Here is a 15,295-nt window from a genome sequence, read left to right on the forward strand (position 1 = left end):
TCGAAATCTCGGGAGTGGGTGTAATTTTCTTTCAATATCAAATCAATATTATTTTGATCTGTTGTTGTGGAGCTGCTAAATGGCGTGAGGCCCATAGCCCAGTGCCAACTCTGCCTATCTGACAAGCCAGCACTGCTTTGTATTTGAAGTAGTCTGCTCAACTGTATTTAGAGCACAGAACAGAACAAGGAGTTGCTAATTACAGAAAGAGAGGTGTCAAGGGTCTCACCTACACGGAAGATAAACTCTGCATCTGAGACGCCATTTGCCTGTTCTTAGGTGACATCACCTTGCCAACAAAGGTCCGTATAGTTAAAGCTATGGTTTTCCCAGTAGTGATGTATGAAAGTGAGAGATGGACCATAAAGAAGGCAATTCACCAAAGAATTGATGCTTTTGAATTATGGTGCTGGAGGCGACTCTTGAGAGTCCCATGGACTGAAAGAAGATCAAACATCTCCATTCTTAAGGAAATCAGCCCTGAGTGCTCACTGGAAGGACAGATCCTGAAGCTGAGGCTCCAATACTCTGGCCACCTCATGAGAAGAGAAGACTCCCTGGAAAAAACCCTGATGTTGGGAAAGATGGAGGGCACAAGGAGAAGGGGACGACAGAGGACGAGATGGTTGGACAGTGTTCTCGAAGCTACCAGCATGAGTTTGACCAAACTGCGGGAGGCAGTGGAAGACAGGAGTGCCTGGCGTGCTCTGGTCCATGGGGTTACGAAGAGTCGGACACGACTAAACAACAACAAGGCGATTGACAAAGGTGGCTGCCAAGGATGGCAGTGGGTGAGGAATGAGTGGGTACATAACCAAACAGTCTAAGCCTGAAAATGCACTGTGTGACACTTTGTTAGCAGTATGCAGAAGGACAGAAGGAAACCATCAAGAGGAGGAACAACTCGCATGGTGAGGCTATGCTGCTCACCTGACCTCCATCTGGCTGCAATGCTGCTGTAGACTGGGACAGAGCAGGGGAAGGAGAGGTGGCAGCAAGGTTGCATGGGGCAAGTGTGCTGACAGAGTCAATCCGGTGTTCCTGTTGGTGCACTTGCATCATGCTGACCCCACTGCCACCTTGCCCATATAGCTTGTTCTTTTGTGGTGTGCAGCAGCAATGCAGATAGAGGGAGGTCAGGAGAGCCATGCTGCTTGCTATTGAAGAGGGGAACAGAGGCCCCATCAACGCATACAGAGCTTCATGCCTCTAAAACTAATATTCAAAATTATAATTAATGGTAGTAATAAAATAAATGAATGAAGATTTCACAAATGCAAGCCTGTTATAAAAGGGCACTTATAAAAAGCAGTAGATAGAAGATTGTTCATCATAAAACAAGAGATAACATTGGGAAGCTTTGGCTAGTCAGCTGTTGTTTGATCTTTTAAAGGTTTATTACAACAAAATTTGCCGTTGGTTAAAAATTAAGCCACCACAGTTTTAAAACCCCGAAACAAATTAATTAATGCTTATAATGATGCAAAAGCACACACAAAAAAACCTTTTGGAAGAGTTCAGGATCTCTTTAATTACATAGCTTATTTCTTCTCTGTATTAGCAATAAGGCCCATTTCAGAAGGGAATAATTGTGCCAGCGCTATAGTATAGATTTTTGTTTCACAATCAATGAGTTAAGTGTTTAATGGTTCTATGATGCTCATTGGCCCATTTTTATATATAAACCAGCGTGAGAGCTGCTCTGAAACTGGCTGTCATAGGAGAGAGAAAGCAGAAAGGAAGTTGCACTGTGCAATCATTTACTGCTCAATGTGGTGTGATCTGCCCTTTAGTTAATTACTCTGCTTCTTCAAAGCAAAGAAAAAAGGCAGGCGAACAGATGCAAGCTTGGCATTATGTCTGCAAGAAACTGGGAAATCTTTGCTGATTCAAAGCTGAAAAGACAGTCGCTTCTTTGACCTTTGGAAACTTCTAACTGTTGTGCATATCTCCATTGATTAAAATGACTAAGCAGCTCAGGCTGCCAAGCAGGATGTCAACACACTTGTAGCATTATTTTTATATTGGTGCTGTACTTTGAACATTCAAAAAGCCTAAAGGTCTTGCTATTGAAGCATGCGGGGAATGCTGCTGTTGCTGCTGTTGCTGTTTTCAAAAGTATCCTATGAAGACACGCAATAACCAGTGATCCCTATTTATTTAACCCAATTTCTTGACATGCACAAATCTTTCCCCCTAAAAAGAAGAACAATGGTGTGCTCTGTCCCTTCTGACTTTGGTTCGCAACAGAGGGCTTCTCACGTATCACAGGGGTGAATACTGCCAACGCAAGCTTGGAAAATGAGCACCACTCCCATCAAGTAGCCTAGCTATGGCTGACCTAAGATAGCATCACCAATGCATGCTGGCTGGTCAGGAGAGGAACTGATCCTGCACCACCACTGGATGGGCCAGAGAACAACAGCTGTTAGATGATAGAGGAAGGAGGTGGGGGAGTTAAAGGGAAGCACCAGATGCAGGGAGAGGGGACTTCTAAGTGCACATAGAAGTAGCCCAGACTCATCCTCTTGATAATAGGGTCACTGCTGTTTACCTGGATGAAGCAAGGTGGTAACAGGTATAGGTGCAGGCTGCCATTGTGGCTGGGGTGCCTTTGCATGGCTTAGGCTGCTGTGGGTACTTTGTCCATCCCTTGATACGTCATATCTGCCACAGCATGCCTTAGTAAAGGTAAAGGTAAAGGTACCCCTGCCCATACGGGCCAGTCTTGACAGACTCTGGGGTTGTGCGCCCATCTCACTTAAGAGGCCAGGGGCCAGCGCTGTCCGGAGACACTTCCGGGTCACGTGGCCAGCGTGACGAAGCTGCATCTGGCGAGCCAGAGCCGCACACGGAAACGCCGTTTACCTTCCCGCTGGTAAGCGGTCCCTATTTATCTACTTGCACCCGGAGGTGCTTTCGAACTGCTAGGTTGGCAGGCGCTGGGACCGAGCAGCGGGAGCGCACCCCGCCGCAGGGATTCGAACCGCCGACCTTTCGATCGGCAAGCCCTAGGCGCTGAGGCTTTAACCCACAGCGCCACCTGCGTCCCTACAGCATGCCTTAGTTGCATGTAAAAGGTAAAGGTGAAGGACGCCTGGATGAGTAAGTCCATTCAAAGGTGACTATGGGGTTGCTACGCTCATCTCACTTTCAGGCCGAGGGAGTTGGTGTTTGTCCGCAGACAGCTTTCTGGGTCATGTGGCCAGCATGACTAAACCGTTTCTGGTGCAAGAGAACAATGTGATGAAAGCCAGAGCTCATGGAAATGCCGTTTACCTTCCTGCCGCAGTGGTACCTATTTATCTACTTGCACTTTGACGTGCTTTCAAACTGCTAGGTTGGCAGGAGCTGGGACAGAGCAACAGGCACTCACTCCGTTGCAGGGATTTGAACCACCAACCTTCCGATTGGCAAGCCCAAGAGGCTCAGTGGTTTAAAGCACAGTACCGCCTGCGTCCCTCTTTGCTGTAATGTATTGTGTATGGAGTTGTCTTTGAGAAGTGTTGGGAAACTTTATTTGATCAGAGCACTGTGGTTAGACTCCTGAACTGCTGCTGGGTATCAGGAATGCATGATTCCTTAGTTGCCCAAGGCAGATTGCTGATTATGACCTAGAGACTGCTATGACATGGACTATGCCAAATTTCTTAAAAAGGCTTACATCTGTTGACTTGAAGAAGGATCTGAAGGATCTGACCCTAAAGATGCCCTGATAGAATGCAAATCAAGCTGAGCTGAAAAACAGAAGAGTCAAGTCACCAAATAATGCTTCAAGTGCAAATGGACTTTGGGGGAAAAACCATTGCCTGTTAAACTGATATCACAGAGCACAATATATACCGAATCCCAATGAGTTCCAGAGTGCATTTTCTCAATTTATGAGTATATATCTCCCCCCTCACCCCACCCTAAATGCTAGGCATGTAAACTCAGCATGGAATCTAAAACTCAAGCTGTGTTATTTCTAGCTCATATTTCATCAACTCTGTTAAAGATCCTGAAGGAGAAATTCTGCCCTCAGTTACACTTGGGCAACTCAATTATCTTAAAGTGGAATTATACAGGAACAACTGAGAACATGGTGGGGGAGGGATGCTTGCACCTGTGGACCTAAAATGGAGATTTTTTATTTATTTTTAGTAGCTGAAACATTTCCAAGGTGCAATGGCAGGCATATGATGCTAGCTCTTCTCTACCTCCCCTTTTCTAAAATGAAAGACCGGAAAGACTAGAAGTTTATTGATGTCTATGAGATAATAGTGATGGCTGACAACTCTCCTGATTTTCATAGAACAGTGATGAAATCAGTCATAGACTGAATTAAAAGCCACTGTTCATGAATTTTTGGGCAGAAGTGCAAATTAGGTAGGGTTCTCATTAAAATGCAAACTGAACCAATTTTCTCTCCCTTCCCTAGAGAACAAGTGATTTTCTGTCTTAGCAGGCAGGCCTGTACAGGTGGAAAGGGCAGTTTTCAGCACCCAGCAGTCCGTCAGCATACCCTCCCAGGGAGTTCCCTCAAAAAGCAATAAAAATACAAGTAAAAAAACAATAAAAACAAGTCAGGTAAAGCATAATTGGAAACAATAAAACAGGCAGTAGAAACCAATTGCAACACGTTTTCAAATCAGCTTATGCTCTGATTTGAAGGCCTGTCTAAAGTAGAAACCAATTGCAACACGTTTTCAAATCAGCTTATGCTCTGATTTGAAGGCCTGTCTAAATAAAAATATATTTCCCTACCAACTTTGGAGAAAACCTGGTATAATCTTCTACTATATATTTCAGAAAGTGCTTTGTCCATTTTTGATAGATTCAGCTGCCTCTTAAGATATTGTTGCCAAAATTAGCACAAGGGTTTCTGCAGTGGGAGTGTTTGAATCATGGATGCCATTTTGAATAAAGATGGCAGACCAAGATGTGACTTTGGCATGACTTTTGGCACACCAGGTCCAATGTGTTCTGATTTGGAAGCCACTGAAGATATTGTTACACCATTTGGAAGGCCTTCACTAAATTTGGCATCATGGGTCCAGCCTGCTCCAATCTGAAGACACTGTTGCCCAATTTGATGTGATGAGTGGCAACTGCACCAACCTGAACGCCTCTTGAAATATTGCCACCCGACTCAGCATGAGGTGAAGGTGACTGTCTTCTTTGATGTTTTGGTGTTGGGTGTCATTTTGAATAAAGATGGAAGACTGAAACATTTGCACTCATGTTTGAATGCTGTAGGATGCAATGAGCCATGTATCAATGTGTGTATGTGTGAGCGTGCACACAGCACAAAAATTCACATTATAGAATCCATTTAAAATTCTCTCCTTTTTTTGTTTTTCGAATTCTCTTTAAGACTGAGTCCACCAGATATTGGATGCAAGAAGGTTGCATGCAATGTACTTAAGTGGCCAGATGGTTTTGACCTTGATCAGGAAACACCTCTAATGGTAAACATATTATTTAGGGAATTAAAGTAGTACCGAGTACTAGGAAAGAGGCTTGTAGATGCAACAAAGCAATAAACACATTTCCAATTTAAGGCAACCAGACACACACAAAATGAAATATCCTAGGGGGGTAAACCATCTACAGAATTTCCCTGTTTTCATTTTTTTTAAAATTACAGTGAAACATTCTGTAGAAAAGAAGGGGAAAGAACAACAATAAGCAGACTTGCTTCTGCTCTGAGAATCCCTTGGATATGGTATGTTGTACCTTCCCTACCTTGACACAGACTATCTCCCCAAGGACATTTGCTTTATCAGGGGGGTGGGGTTTCCATCTTCCTCCAGACTAAATACTGTTTGAAATCCTGAAAGCGTGTTCTCCCTAACAGAGAGCACGTGTTGCGGTTGGGGGAACAGGCCACCCTGCCATGACTAGGCAAATTTGGTCAGCAACCCTAGCCTTTAAGGGGTTAATTGGGTTGCTGGGGAATTTTGATTGTTGCCAATTCGGAGGAGGGGTCAGAGGCTTTAAATATAGGGGCCAGACATGGGGACGTCCTCTTGGCCATTTTGCACCGGATCACCCGCCCTCCCTCCCTTTAATAGGGTGGTTTTTTCTTGATCGCTTGACCTTGCTATGCCTGTCATGGGGTCGTTCGCCTTGGAGCGGGGGCCTGGTAGGAATTTTGCCACTTGGCTGATTGGCTGGTGCCATTTGGTTTTTGCCTAAAGGTAAAGGTAAAGGTACCCCTGCCCGTACGGGCCAGTCTTGACAGACTCTGGGGTTGTGCGCCCATCTCACTTAAGAGGCCAGGGGCCAGCGCTGTCCGGAGACACTTCCGGGTCACGTGGCCAGCGTGACATCGCTGCTCTGGCGAGCCAGAGCCGCACACGGAAATGCCGTTTACCTTCCCGCTGGTAAGCGGTCCCTATTTATCTACTTGCACCCGGAGGTGCTTTCGAACTGCTAGGTTGGCAGGCGCTGGGACCGAGCAGCGGGAGCGCACCCCGCCGCAGGGATTCGAACCGCCGACCTTTCAATCGGCAAGTCCTAGGCGCTGAGGCTTTAACCCACAGCGCCACCTGCGTCCCACCTGGTTTTTGCCTACTGCGTAGCAAATCGTCACAACTTGTAAGGTTGGCGGTTAGGCATTGGTTAATTGGTGCTTGGAGGGGTAAGTGCCTATCCCTCCAAATGATGCGGAAAGGGAATTCCGTTAAAGGAATCCAGGGGCTTGCCATTCTTTTCGTCCTTGTCCGTGGAGCCGGACTTGGGCCGTGCAAGCCCCACAGGAACATGAGGGTGAGAAGTGTGGGTCTGATTCCCAGCCTCATTTCTCACCCAATACTTGTTTCCCACTCTGGCTTCCGTTGGTGTCCGGAAGGCCAGCTCTGTCCCTGAGGACATGGACAGATAGTCATAACCAATGCCTAAGCAACCACTCACATTTTTTTGTATTTGAATAAAGTTGTGGCCGAAATTATGCCAAAAACCTTAAACAAAAATTGATGTGTGAAGTGTGAATTATTTTGGGGGTGGCACTGTGGGACTCAACACGCAAATGATTATTCACTCAAACACCAGCTGCAACGTGAAGGAAATGCACATCTTTGCTTGCAGGGGAAGAGACTCTGGAATTGCTTGTCATGAAAGATCCCCTCAGTATTAGTTGGAACTTTACATCAAAATAGAGCAATTCTGTGAAGAAAACATCACTGGGATAGCTAGCTAGGCCATGACAGCCAGAATTCTGGTCACCTTTGTTAACTTCCAGAGATGGAAAAAGAAACAATTTTTTAAAAATACTTATTTGGGGATATATTCATTGAGAATGCTGTATTGTAACTTTTGAATAAATGTTTTTAAAAATTGAAACAAACAAATAACAAAGGCAGAAGAACCCACTGAACTTAGCAAGTCTCACTACTGTCGACATTCCCTTTTCTACTGTAATATAGCCACATTGCTTGTGTAGAATAATCTTATCCCCTGCCTCCTATGTTCTTTTTGGTAGTTTCTGCCTAGTTGCTTCAATAAGTTCTCCTGATTTGTGGCTGCTCACCTACTAGGGAATTATGTCTCTGCTATCCTATCTGGAACTTATGAGATGGCTGTTGAAAGGTTGCTTCCAACTCTGGAGACTGCATATATTTCCACAGCATTTTTAATATAGCTTACTATATAATAAAACTGTAAGGACGCCATCATGCTGCAGTTTGTGTGGCAGCCCCTAATTCAGTTTTACTTGCTATTTTGCTGTTTGCTTTTACGCGTTTGTGGTATTTCTTCTTGAAATGAAAGGCAGCATATATATTCCTTTAACAGATAATAAAACAAGCAAACAGATAAATATTAGCTCAGATAAATTCTCACAACAACCTTATCAGATAGGTCACAATTGTCAATACTCTGTTGCAACTGAGGGGCTAAGGCTGAGAAACTGACTTGCTTCAAGTCACCCCATGAGTTGGTGGCTGATGAAAGATTTGAACTGGCATTTCTTAGCTCACTTTCCAGGCCACTATGCTACAGCAGCTCTCATTTTTAAGCATAAAGTTTAGATTGTAAAGTTTGTAAAATAAAATAAAAATAGTGAATGCAATTAAATATGGGAACAGAATACTCAATGAGTTTGGTTCTGCCTAATTAGCAGCCTTGAAATCAAAACCAGACACCTTTCCAAGTACATTTAAATGATTTGGTGTTCTAATACTGGAGAAATGCCAAAGGACCTAGAGTCCATGGCATTATTCTTCTACTTGTATTGAACTCTAACCATTGTCAGATACATTAACACTGGTTTCACCCACGCTGAACATAATATTTTGCTGTTGGTAGGTGGGAGAAACAAATGTTCAGGGGGAATAATTTATTTGAGCAAATTTTGCAAGCTTTTAAATGCAAATCTTATCCATGTTTCTTGTGACGTGTCTCTCAAAATGGAGACAATAGTGCTATTTTATTAAGAAGTATTCAATAAGTAAAGAGGGAGCCTCTATCAGAGGAGATACAAATGTTATTAAGAATCAATTGAATAATGACAGGTTTTACTATACTTAAAACTCTTTTCAATGTATCTCTTTAGCGGGGAAAGTTCAATTGGTAAGAGGAAGATAAATGGGCTTGGAAAAATTTCAGTAAACTAAAATGCATCATGGAATGCCAGCATTAAGTTTTTCTTCTCCATTTTATAGCGAGCTATTGTAGTTAGTCAACTCTTTCAGAGTGTAATTTGGGCTGATGGCACTGAAGAAAATCCAGCCATTGAAAACTAGATTTAATTCCTTTTGAACCACTCTGATTTTTTTTTAAAAAAATCTTTTTAACATGTCCCAGCACTGCAAAATCTGATGAGAAATCCACCTTGAACTGTGCGCACTTTGACACACAATCTCTCTCTCTCTCTCTCTCTCTCTCTCTTTCCCTAAGGCAAAATGATCCTATATTCAGCAGGGTTTTATCACCGTATTCTAAAGGACTCACACAGAATGTACCTGATAGAACTGGACCAGAATGTCACCCATGATAGAAATTACGATCAAGACATGGTGGATACATAATGAGAACCTTATCTATTTTGCAGTGGGCTGTGATTGGTAGAGAGTACCTTTAGGGGGTTGTTTACAGAAATCAGGTCTCCTGCATTAAAGGCGAAGAGGGAGGAAACTGTGTAAGTCTTTATGCTGTGTAAGTCTATATGACACAATAGATACTGGCTGTATTTATGGTATTCAGACAATGCACAAGCTTGGTCGACTGCTCTTGGGGTGTTGCTTCCTTACAAACAAAGCCTCAAAGCCCAGAACTTTGTCCTTTGCTTCAATACAATATTACCCAGGTAGTTTAGAAACGAATAGCATCACCATTTCCTCTGTTTCCAATTCTCAGACTATGAGTGCCTTTTCGATCATGTAGCCAGAATGCCACCTCAGTACAGAAGAGGGAGGTATCAGTGGCCTTGGAGGAACCCCAAGATTTGCAGAAGAACAAAAAGGATTTGGGGAAATGTATTGGGGGTCCCTCCTAAACAGCTGACTCTGCACTGAATATACACAATGGCCATGTAATGCTGACTGGGGGAAAACAGAAAACTTGGCGCAGGGAGGACAGAAAGGAGTGGCTGGAATCCCGACCCCCAGTACTCCAGAATGCAACATTTGGTTGCAGTTCCTGCTTGTTTCATTAGCCAATTCAAGTGGCTGAGGGGTGAAAGGATTTGCCCATTTTGGTTCTGCCAGTTTCTCATTTTTTTCAGTCTTAAATTCGATTCTCCACATTTCCACAGCAATTTGCAAATTTTATTCTTAACCCCCCTCATGAAAATTCATCAGTATTTCAGTGCAAATTTCCCCTAATAAATGCATTTTTGTGTTTCGGCTATTGTACATATTTTTGCAAGCAATTGCTCCTGACATAACACATTTGGGTATGCTGTTTTCATTAATATGTTCATTTTAGCTAGAATGTGAATTTTTGTAAACACTGGTTCGTTGGGGAACTGCATCACAGAATTCAGATAATTTCAAAGGATGACTGTGTTTTTGTTCTTATATTGTGTTGGGGAGTGTGGCTTTCATAAATTTGGCCTTAAATGTGAACTGAATCAAATCTCTCCCCCACCCCTAGTTTGTTGCAGATCCCGATTGTTGCATTCTCCTTTCAAAAAATATATACAATCATTTGCCCTCCAGATGTTGCTGAATTCTAATCCCAATCACCCTCTTTGGCTGGTCAGGGATGATGGGAAATGTAGTTCAAAAATTCTCCATTTCCATTTTAGTGCCTCTAACTGCATTTATATGACCCTGGCATCAATGACCAATCTAGGAAAACATTTCTTTAATTCAGATCTTCCTGCCCAGATGGGACATCTGGTATTAGATGCAATCACCTCTTTACCTGGCATGGTTTTCTGAAGCTGAGTTCTGATTGGTGTGTGGCAAAGAGCAAGTCACCTACATTCTAGTCTATAATCACATTAAGTGCTAGTTTGTTGAACTCAACTGGATTTGACTTCAAACATCACCTCCTTGAATTGGGCCTGGAAGCACATAGGCAGATTATGGGAACATTCTCTTGTATCTTCTGGAAATGTTATCACATTGTAGCAGCGGCAAATGCAAGAAATATCAATCTGTTCGTTATTTCATGGAAATATGCATTTTATGGTTATGATATACAGCAGTCTTGTATTAATCATCTACATGTGCCATGTAGATGACACTCTAAAATAGTACATATTAAGTAATATTATTAATATTAGAGTTGATATTTCTTATATAGCCTACCTTGATTTCAGCAAGGCATTTGACAAGGTGCCCCATGATATTCTTGTAAAGAAGCTGGTAAAATGCGGTCTTGACTATGCTACCACTCAGTGGATTTGTAACTGGCTGACTGACCGAAGGGTGCTCATCAATGGTTCCTCTTCAACCTGGAGAAGAGTGACTAGTGGGGTGCCACAGGGTTCTGTCTTGGGCCCGGTCTTATTCAACATCTTTATCAATGACTTGGATGATGGACTCAAGGGCATCCTGATCAAATTTGCAGATGACACCAAACTGGGAGGGGTGGCTAACACCCCAGAGGACAGGATCACACTTCAAAACGACCTTGACAGATTAGAGAACTGGGCCAAAACAAACAAGATGAATTTTAACAGGGAGAAATGTAAAGTATTGCACTTGGGCAAAAAAAATGAGAGGCACAAATACAAGATGGGTGACACCTGGCTTGAGAGCAGTACATGTGAAAAGGATCTAGGAGTCTTGGTTGACCACAAACTTGACATGAGCCAACAGTGTGACATGGCAGCTAAAAAAGTCAATGCAATTCTGGGCTGCATCAATAGGAGTATAGCATCTAGATCAAGGGAAGTAATAGTGCCACTGTATTCTGCTCTGGTCAGACCTCACCTGGAGTACTGTGTCCAGTTCTGGGCACCACAGTTCAAGAAGGACACTGACAAACTGGAACGTGTCCAGAGGAGGGCAACCAAAATGGTCAAAGGCCTGGAAACAATGCCTTATGAGGAATGGATAAGGGAGCTGGGCATGTTTAGCCTGGAGAAGAGGAGGTTAAGGGGTGATATGATAGCCATGTTCAAATATATAAAAGGATGTCACATAGAGGAGGGAGAAAGGTTGTTTTCTGCTGCTCCAGAGAAGCGGACACGGAGCAATGGCTCCAAACTACAAGAAAGAAGATTCCACCTAAACATTAGGAAGAACTTCCTGACAGTGGAATTTGCTGCCAAGGAGTGTGGTGGAGTCTCCTTCTTTGGAGGTCTTTAAGCAGAGGCTTGCTATGGGACGCGGGTGGCGCTGTGGGTTAAAGCCTCAGCGCCTAGGACTTGACGATCGAAAGGTCGGCGGTTCGAATCCCTGCGGCGGGGTGCGCTCCCGCTGCTCGGTCCCAGCGCCTGCCAACCTAGCAGTTCGAAAGCACCTCCGGGTGCAAGTAGATAAATAGGGACTGCTTACCAGCGGGAAGGTAAACGGCGTTTCCGTGTGCGGCTCTGGCTCACCAGAGCAGCGATGTCACGCTGGCCACGTGACCCGGAAGTGTCTCCGGACAGCGCTGGCCCCTGGCCTCTTAAGTGAGATGGGCGCACAACCCCAGAGTCTGTCAAGACTGGCCCGTACGGGCAGGGGTACCTTTACCTTTACCTTTTAAGCAGAGGCTTGACAACCATATGTCAGGAGTGCTCTGATGGTGTTTCCTGCTTGGTAGGGGGTTGGACTCGATGGCCCTTGTGGTCTCTTCCAACTCTATGATTCTATGATTCTATGATATCTATTTGTTAAGACACCATCATGCAAACTGGGCTATAATATCCTATAAAAGAGGTGGTTTTTGAGTTTATTTGTTTTTTGAAATATTTCTTTCAAAAAGAAAGTAATGAAAAGGAAGCTCAGCTATGAATTTGATTCTAAGGAGCTTACAAAAACTATTTGCCCTTGCCCTTCAGACTTGGTTCCCAGAGCCCTTCCTCCCCCTAAAATGCATTCCTTTTTTAAAAAGGGGGGCACTATATTTTATTTTTATTTTGCTGCCAATATACATTCCATTTTCATTCAGCAAATCCATAGAACACTTTTTATTTCCTTGCAGAGCTTTTGATTCAGCACATTCTTGAAGTGGAAGAAGAAATACAGAGGAAAGGAGGGGAAAACACTCCCTTGGTGATTTATACATCTTTCTGTGGGGGGGTCATGAAATGTACCACTGCACATGTCAAGAGTTCCTCGTGGCATTTATTGGAGGTCAAATGTGACACCAAATTTCCCAGCGCAAAGAAGAAAAGTGGAGGGACTTGAAAAGAATAAGTTCAGATTGCCCTAACAACAATCATTGCAGGAAAATAAGGCAAGAACTGTTGAATGAATCCTATGAGTTGTGATACGCTGATAGAGCCTTTCCCAACCTCCTGCTCTGCAGATGCCTTTGGACTCCTAACTAGAAATGGGGAGAGAGATGCAATTCCGTTTTGCATTTAAAGCTGAAACTGCCTAAATTTGTGCCTTTTGAAACAATACTCAAACGAAAGCACAGCTCCCACTTGAAATTGGCACTTCTTTGAGTTTTGTAATGCACGATGGAGTATGCTGAGTTAACTGGACTAACTGTGAGAATTAGAGAAAAAAACGAGAGAGAAAATTCTTGAAGAATGGAAATATTTTGTGGAATAATTGAAAAAAAAATTATCATGGTTATGTTAAAACGTATGCAGGATTTGAAGTATAGCAAGAAGTGAGAATTTATATTTTAATAATTTAGAATTAATGTCTATACAGTGGTACCTTGGTTCTCAAACTTAATCCATTCCGGAAGTCCGTTTCAAAACCAAAGCGTTCCAAAACCAAGGTGCGCTTTCCCATAGAAAGTAATGCAAAATGGATTAATCCGTTCCAGACTTTTAAAAACAACCCCTAAACCAGCAATTTAACATGAATTTTACTATCTAATGAGATCATTGATCCACAAAATGAAAGCAATAAACAAGGTACTGCAGTCACACAATCAATCAATCAGTGACTGAACTGGGTTCCACACAGTCATAAAAACAAAACAAAAAGAACCGCAAAAACAAAAATGCAAAACAACTAGCAATAACAGACAGACCTCAGTGTAACACTCAAAATGGAAGCATGGCACTCAAGTTCACGAACAGGAACACTTACTTCTGGGTCTGCCGTGTTTGGGTTCCAAGTTGTTTGAGTACCAAGGCGTTTGAGAACCAAGGTACCACTGTAATGGATAAAATGTAAGTAACATAGCAGCTTTATATGGGAATAAAAGAGCACCTTGGAAGGGTCAACAGATATGAGAGATTTGTTCGGATTGTATTTTTAAAGAATTGGTAAAATTTGAAAATTTAATTAAAAATATTATTTTTAAAAAAATATTTGGTAATGCAGTTCTCCAGCCAGTAATGTCCACAAAAAAAAAAAGCTTATACTAAGGGAAAGTGTGCAAAAATATGCATATATTCATGAAACTGAAATGCATTATATTAGGGGTAAACGTGCATCTTAGGAGAAATTCGCAGTAAAATGCTAATTCATTTTCATGAGACCTTCTTTAAAATGATCCGCAAACTGATCTGCAAATGTAGAGTACTGAACTTAAATCTGGAAAAAATGAGAAACAGAGAGAAACTGAAACTGCTCCCTCCATCCACAACTCCAGTTGCCATCAGGTCTAGACCGCATGGCTAATGGTCAGGAGGGTAGATGGAGCCACAATCAAGTAACATCTTGGAGGGTGTCAGGTATGGGAAGCCAGTACTCCTATTTCCTTCTCTTCAAAGTTATATATTAAAAAATCAGGAATATTCCAGTCCTAAACAAACTTACTAGGTGGTAAAGCCCATTAATCACTGTGGGCTTTATGTCTGAATGCATAGGATTGCATTACCCTGTTAGTGCATTAGGATCTATCCTAGCCATAGTTCGTTGGCCGCTTTTGGAACGAAATCAGGACATTTGACTCCTTATTGAATTAGCTAGAGCCAAGCAGCTTAGATATGCATAATGATACAAAGAAAACTTAATTCATGATGTTTAATAGTGTATTCACTGTATCTTCCATGCTTTGATGTGCCAATTGCCTTTTATCGAGTTACTCGTGCTCTTTTTTTTATTTTAAAGGGCTTGTTCCACAGAAACTGAAGCAAACCCATTTATGATTGCTGGACTCTTTCCATGTGCTTTTCATATTGTCTCCAAATTGCTGACCTCTTAATAGTAGGGAGGAAGTGTAGAGTGAGTTAGAGGGCTGTAAAAATAATCACTCCAGCAGCCCATCTCTTCAAGCAGTACACCCACACAAGTTTCAGTGAAATAAATGCCGGCTGCTCTCATAGTTTGTTTGGGAAAATACCTTCCTTGAGGTTGGAGAACCGAGCCTGATTACAAGATATTAATCTTGCATTTCAGGAGTGTGTTTGCATTTCAAGGAGCATGTATTGTTAAGAGGTTCCTGCAAGCGGCAGATTCACCAGCTTCCAGCAACCAGTGCCATGCAGTGGACAGAGAATTGAACTGGATCTGTAGAGACTCGGTTTCAAATCCCTCCTCAACTACAAAGCTCACTGGGTAACTCTGGGCCTCTCACTAGCTCGACCACACAGCAGTTTTGGGGAAAATTCGGGGTATTACCATGATTATTATTTACCTTCAACCTAAGGTCCCAGGGCAGGTGACAACAATTAAAACACAATGTTTAAACAGTTTAGAACAATGTACAATCACTGATAAAAGGTGGGACCTAAAAGTGTAAATCTTAAAAGTATCAAAAGCCAGGGTAAAGAGGTGTGCCTTCTGTATTTTGCTGAAAACTG

The 15,295-nt window shown here is 42.7% G+C and overlaps 1 protein-coding gene across 1 annotated transcript in view; it reads right to left on the bottom strand.

Annotated features, from left to right (window-relative positions):
• The window catches only part of LOC307219525 (uncharacterized protein), a gene marked incomplete at its 5' end in the record, with an annotated part of 140,584 nt that overhangs the window by 42,916 nt on the left and 82,373 nt on the right, over positions 1-15,295 (bottom strand). The window lies entirely within an intron of this gene.

The sequence above is a fragment of the Podarcis cretensis genome (genome assembly GCF_951804945.1).
Source record: "Podarcis cretensis genome assembly, chromosome: 7".
In the NCBI taxonomy this organism is placed as follows: domain Eukaryota; kingdom Metazoa; phylum Chordata; class Lepidosauria; order Squamata; family Lacertidae; genus Podarcis; species Podarcis cretensis.